Source organism: Camelina sativa, chromosome 3 (genome assembly GCF_030686135.1).
Source record: "Camelina sativa cultivar CO46 ecotype springtype chromosome 3, ASM3068613v1".
NCBI classification, from domain to species: Eukaryota; Viridiplantae; Streptophyta; class Magnoliopsida; order Brassicales; family Brassicaceae; genus Camelina; species Camelina sativa.
In genome coordinates, this window is record NC_141882.1 from 16,985,691 (window position 1) to 16,992,324 (window position 6,634).

The 6,634-nt window shown below is 41.4% G+C and overlaps 1 non-coding gene across 1 annotated transcript; it reads right to left on the reverse strand.

The window, feature by feature from the left end:
* Window positions 1-228: 228 nt before the first annotated feature.
* LOC147947038 (small nucleolar RNA R71) lies at window positions 229-335 on the reverse strand. The gene has a single exon (XR_015595595.1). It is a non-coding gene; the product is annotated as a small nucleolar RNA R71 (small nucleolar RNA).
* Window positions 336-6,634: the final 6,299 nt, after the last annotated feature.

Sequence of the window (6,634 nt, forward strand, 5' to 3'; positions counted from 1 at the left end):
TTGCCTATGGAGGATCCACTAGATCATCTTGATGAGTTTGACAGAATCTGTGGTCTTACCAAGATCAATGGAGTAAGTGAAGATGGTTTCAAGCTGAGGTTGTTCCCTTTCTCACTTGGGGACAAGGCTCATTTATGGGAAAAGACTCTCCCTACTGGTGCAATCACTACTTGGGATGCATGCAAGAAAGCTTTCTTGGCCAAGTTTTTCTCCAATGCTAGGACAGCAAGACTAAGGAATGAGATCTCTGAATTTGCTCAAAGGAGTAATGAAAGCTTTTGTGAAGCTTGGGAGAGATTCAAGGGATACCAAACTCAGTGTCCTCACCATGGTTTCAGTGTGGAGTCTTTGTTGAGCACATTGTATAGAGGAGTGCTTCCCAAGTTCAGAATGCTTCTTGACACAGCCTCCAATGGCAACTTCCTCAACAAGAATGTGGAAGAAGGCTGGGAGTTAGTAGAGAACCTTGCACAGTCTGATGGGAACTACAATGAGGACTATGACAGAACCATAAGGTCATCATCAACTGATCAAGAAGACAAGTACAAGAAGGATCTGAAAATGGTGAATGAAAAGCTTGATAGGATCTTGCTAAGTCAGCAAAAGTCTATTCACTTTGTTAGTGAAGAGGAGCCTCCAGCTCAAGAGGGAGAGATTGAGTTTGCTGAGTTATGCTATATGCAAAACCAAGGAGGTTTCAAGGGTTATACCCAAGGAGGGTTTAGGAACAATAATCTGTCCTATAGGAGCACAAATGTGGCCAACCCACAAGATCAAGTCTACCCTCCTCAACAGCCTCAACAGCACCAAAACTATGTCCCCAAACAACAGCAACAGGTGTTCCAGCCCCAGTTGTGTCCCCCACCAGGGTTTCGGACTAACCAAGGCCAGGAACAAGACCTTAGAGCCATGGTACAACAGCTGTTGATTGGTCAAACACAAGGGAAGATTGAGGACGCCAATAAATTTGCTGAGCTGAACAGGAGGATAACAGATCTTTACAGTGACCTAAATAGAAAGTTTGACACACTTACTTCAAGGATTACAACACTAGAGGGTCAACAAACTCCTGCCTCTAAGCAAGAGAACAACAAAGGCAAAGCTATTATGCAATCTATAGAAAGTGCTCATGCCATTAATTTGCGCAGTGGAAGAGTTTTACAAGACAAAAAGAGAACTTTACCAAACACTGAGGACAGTGTGGAACAAGATGGGGAGGGTTTTCAACAAGAAGGAGCTCAGGATAAAACTAGTGTTCAGCTCGACCGTCCACTCGAGCAGGCACTCGACCATGTGCATGATCGAGTGCCTGATCGAGCAGCTGCTCAGGACACATCTAAGCCAGCTTCCTCCAAGGAAAAGGAAGCTAGGTCAATTCCTCCTCCTTACAAGCCTCCATTTCCCTTCCCAGGAAGGTTTAAGAAGCAAATGGTTGACAAGTATAAAGCATTGTTTGACAAACAAGTTAGAGAGATTGAGCTTAGGATGCCCTTGATTGATGCTTTTGTGATGATTCCTCCTTACCAGAAGTTCTTGAAAGATGCTGTGATGGAAAGAATCAAAGAAGTTCAGGGGATGGTGCATCTTAACCATGAGTGTAGTGCCATAATCCAAAAGCAAGTGAACCCTCAAAAGTTGAGAGATCCAGGCTCCTTCACTATACCTTGCTCAATAGAACCTTTGACTTTCAACAGATGCCTTTGTGATTTGGGAGCCTCAGTGAGCCTCATGCCTTTGACAGTTGCAAGGCGCCTTGGATTTACAAGGTATAAACCATGCAATATATCTTTGATCTTAGCTGATAGATCAATAAGACTACCACATGGTGTTTTGGAAGATCTACCTGTTAGAATTGGAGCAGTAGAAGTCCCAACAGATTTTGTAGTCTTGGAAATGGATGAAGAGCCAAAAGATCCTTTGATTTTGGGAAGACCTTTCCTTGCTACAGCAGGAGCAATAATAGATGTGAGAGAAGGGAAGATTGATCTCAACTTGGGAGATGACCTCAAAATGACATTTGATATTGTGGAGGCTATGAAGAAACCAACAATTGGGGGACAAGTCTTTTGGACTGAAGAGCTGGATAAGCTGACAGGAGAACTAGTGGAAGAACTAGCAGAACAAGATCATCTTAGGACTGCCTTGACCAAAAGTGGAGAGGAAGGGTTCATCTATAAAGAGACCAAGGCCTATGAAGAGATATTGGATTCATGTAAGGAATCAGACCATCCAAAGATTTTTGAGGGATTACCAGCATTGAGGGAGGCAGTTTGGTCAGTTCAAGTAGCAAATACGGACAGCTTGACTACCCACTCGACCACGCACTCGACCGAGTGCAGGAACCACTCGACCGAGTGCACTGCTGAATCCTCTAGAGATGACTGGTCTGAGTTGAAAGCACCAAAAGTAGAGCTAAAACCTCTTCCATCTGGGCTAAGGTACGTTTTTCTTGGTAAGAACTCTACTTATCCAGTAATAGTTAATGCTAAATTTAGTGTGAATGAACTTGACTTGCTAGTTGTTGAATTGAGGAAGTATAGAAAAGCCATTGGTTATACTTTAGATGACATTCAAGGACTTTCACCTAGCCTATGCATGCATAAAATTCACCTTGAAAATGAATCTTATTCTAGCATTGAACCCCAAAGAAGGTTAAACCCCAACTTAAAGGAAGTAGTCAAAAAAGAGATCTTTAAGTTGCTTGATGCTGGTGTAACCTATCCTATTTCTGATAGTACTTGGGTTTCACCAGTCCATTGTGTCCCTAAAAAAGGAGGAATCACTGTAGTAAAGAATGATCAAGATGAGTTAATTCCAACTAGAACCATAACAGGTCATAGGATGTGCATTGACTATAGGAAACTAAATTCAGCAACTAGGAAAGATCATTTTCCTCTTCCTTTCATTGATCAAATGTTGGAAAGATTAGCCAATCACACTCATTACTGTTTCTTGGATGGATACTCTGGATTTTTCCAAATTCCTATTCATCCTAATGATCAAGAGAAGACAACATTCACATGTCCATATGGTACCTTTGCATATAGGAGGATGCCATTTGGATTATGTAATGCTCCAGCTACCTTTCAAAGGTGCATGATGTCAATCTTCTCTGATCTCATTGAGGATGTGGTTGAAGTTTTTATGGATGACTTCTCTGTCTATGGAGATTCTTTCTCTTCTTGTCTTGCTAATCTATGCAGGGTCTTAAAGAGATGTGAGGAGACAAACCTGGTTTTGAATTGGGAAAAGTGTCACTTCATGGTTGAAGAAGGGATAGTCCTTGGTCATAAGATTTCAGAGAATGGAATTGAAGTTGACAAGGCAAAGATTGAAGTTATGGTTCAACTTCAACAACCAAAACCAGTCAAGGACATAAGAAGCTTCCTTGGCCATGCTGGGTTCTATAGGAGGTTCATCAAGGACTTCTCAAAGATAGCTAGGCCATTGACAAGGTTGCTTTGTAAGGAGACTGAGTTTAATTTTGATGAAGATTGCTTGAAAGCATTCAAGGAGATCAAGGCTGCTTTGATTTCAGCCCCAATAGTCCAAGCACCAAACTGGGATCTTCCATTTGAGATCATGTGTGATGCTTCAGACTTTGCAGTAGGAGCAGTTCTAGGACAGAAAAAAGATAAGAAGCTGCATGTGATTCACTATGCAAGTAGAACCTTGGATGAAACTCAAGGAAGATACTCAACAACAGAAAAGGAACTCCTAGCAGTGGTATTTGCTTTTGAAAAATTCAGAAGCTACTTGGTAGGATCCAAGGTGATTGTGTACACTGATCATGCTGCCTTGAGGCACATCTACTCAAAGAAAGACACCAAACCAAGGCTGTTGAGGTGGATTTTGCTTCTCCAAGAATTTGACATGGAAATAGTTGATAAAAAAGGGATAGAGAATGGAGTAGCTGATCATTTATCAAGGATGAGGATAGAGGAGGAGATTCCAATTGATGACTCAATGCCTGAGGAGAAACTGATGCTACTTGGAACAACCCGGCAGCCAGCTCGACCACCAACTCGAGCAGGCACTCGACCGTGTGAGTTTGGTGACCCGATCGAGCAGGAGCAGATGGAGGAGTGGTTGGCACTTGAGAGTGAGGATCTACCTTGGTATGCTGATATAGTCAACTACAAGGTGTGTGAGGAAATCCCAGTGGACATGGACCATTACAAAAAGAAGAAACTCCTCAAGGACATAAATGGATACTATTGGGATGAACCTTATCTCTACAAAAAGGGGTCAGATGGGTTGTTTAGAAGATGCATAGCAGAAAGTGAAGTAGAAGGAGTGTTGGGACATTGTCATGGTTCTGCTTATGGAGGACATTTTGCAACTTTCAAGACAGCCCAGAAAGTCTTACAAGCTGGCCTATGGTGGCCTACTTTATTCAAGGATACTCACAAGTTCATTACAAAGTGTGATGCTTGCCAAAGAATAGGGAACATCACAAGGAGGAATGAGATGCCACAGAATCCAATCCTTGAAGTTGAGATATTTGATGTGTGGGGAATTGATTTCATGGGACCTTTTAACCCTCCTTCAAATGGGAATGTCTACATACTTGTGGTAGTGGACTATGTCTCAAAGTGGGTAGAAGCCATTGCTAGCCCCACTAATGACCACAAGGTAGTCCTTAAGCTCTTCAAATCAATAATCTTCCCAAGGTATGGAATTCCAAGGGCTGTGATAAGTGATGGAGGAACACACTTCATCAACAAAATCTTTGAAGGAATGCTAAAGAAGTATGGGGTTAAGCACAAAGTGTCTACAGCTTATCATCCCCAAACTAGTGGGCAAGTTGAAGTTTCCAATAAGCAGATCAAGGCCATTCTGTCAAGAATAGTGGGAGCAACAAGAAAGGATTGGTCTACTAAACTTGATGAAACACTTTGGGCATATAGGACAGCTTTTAAAACACCAATAGGAAGAACCCCTTTCCAGCTTGTGTATGGCAAGTCTTGCCACCTCCCAGTTGAAGTTGAGTACAAGGCTCTCTGGGCAATAAAACTCTTGAACTTGGATCTAGAAACAGCACAAGCCAAGAGAAGCCTTGATCTGCATGAGCTTGAGGAAATCAGATTGGAAGCTTATGAAAATTCCAAAATATACAAGGAGAGAACCAAAGCCTTCCATGATAAGAAGATTCTTATCAAGGACCTAAAGGCTGGAGACCAGGCTTTGCTCTACAATTCAAGACTCAAGTTATTCCCTGGGAAGCTAAAAAGTAGATGGGGAGGCCCTTTTGAAGTCAAGGAGATCCTACCTTATGGAGCTGTAACACTTCTCAACAAGGATGGGAGTGAATTTACAGTCAATGGTCAGAGAGTTAAGAAGTATTTAGGGGAGAAGGAAACTCATGAGAAGTGCACAATGCTTCTCAAGGATGCTCCTCAATCATGAAAAGGCATCAAAGTCAAGCTTAGTGACTTTAAACAAGCTCACTAGGGAGGAAATCCCTAAGGTATCTCTGTACATATTGCCTTGGAATTTTAGTATTTTGATTTTTGCTTTCGTATTTTCATGGTTAGGCAAGCTAGGGAGTCTGAATAGAACAGGAAGGGACAGCTAACGGAGACTCGCGGTCCAGCTCGACCCCCCCACTCGGACATGCACTCGACCGAGTCACGGTCGATTGGCATTGTCGAGCTGCCCCAATCACCTTCCTCCAGTCACCAGCAGGACCCTAGCTACAACTTTGATAGTATGCAGGAGGATGTGGACAGCTTCTTCTCCAATCCTTGAGGTAACATTATCACCTTACCATTGTATATACCATAGCATTTCATATGTTGTGTTTTGTTTTAAGTCTTAAATCCTCAAGCAAATTTCTTTCACACAAGGGACTGTGTGATTTAAGTTTGGGGGAGGGTTTGAGATAGCATTTGATGTTGTGTTTTGTTTTCTTATTTCAAATTTTTATCATCATCATGTTAGCACTTGCATAATCATCTAAGGCATAGGAAAACCATAAAAATTTGAAAATTTTTTGCAAAAATCTTTATAAAAAAAGAGTGTTCATGTAGTTTGCATTGCATAATTAAGTATTTTGTTTACCATATAGGACTGTTTGCATTAGGGATCTATGATGAGTTTTTCCTTGTTAGCTTGCTTAATTCACTAGACTAGGATCAATGCCCAAGTTAATAGTACTTTGATGCTAGTTGAGTGGTTAGAAGCATAAGATTGAACCAAGCCTTGAATTCCTGAATTGCATTTGGTCTAAATTGAAGCATGTTGTGATTTGATGCCATTTCCTATCTATAAGAACCTAATATTGACTTTCAATTATCAATGTGTGCATTGCTTTAAACTCATGGATACCATATACATATTTGGATCATCTTCTTCCTTTTTACCACTCTTGTTGATCCAAGTAGCTGATTTCACTTTTAAATCAGTTTCCCTACCCCTAATCAAACCTTCTTTCAAGCCATGTTTATTCTTGTGTGTGTGAGGCCTATTTTTGGGATTGAGCTTGGTAGAAAGTGTTAGGTTTGAACTGACAAGAGTAAAACCTTGTGTAGTTCTAGTTTGCATTTTTCAAACTAGATAGGACTAGGTGGTTCACTTGTTGGGTTTGGGACTTGGCTGTCATGAAAAGAAAAGAGGAAAAAGAGAAAGAAAA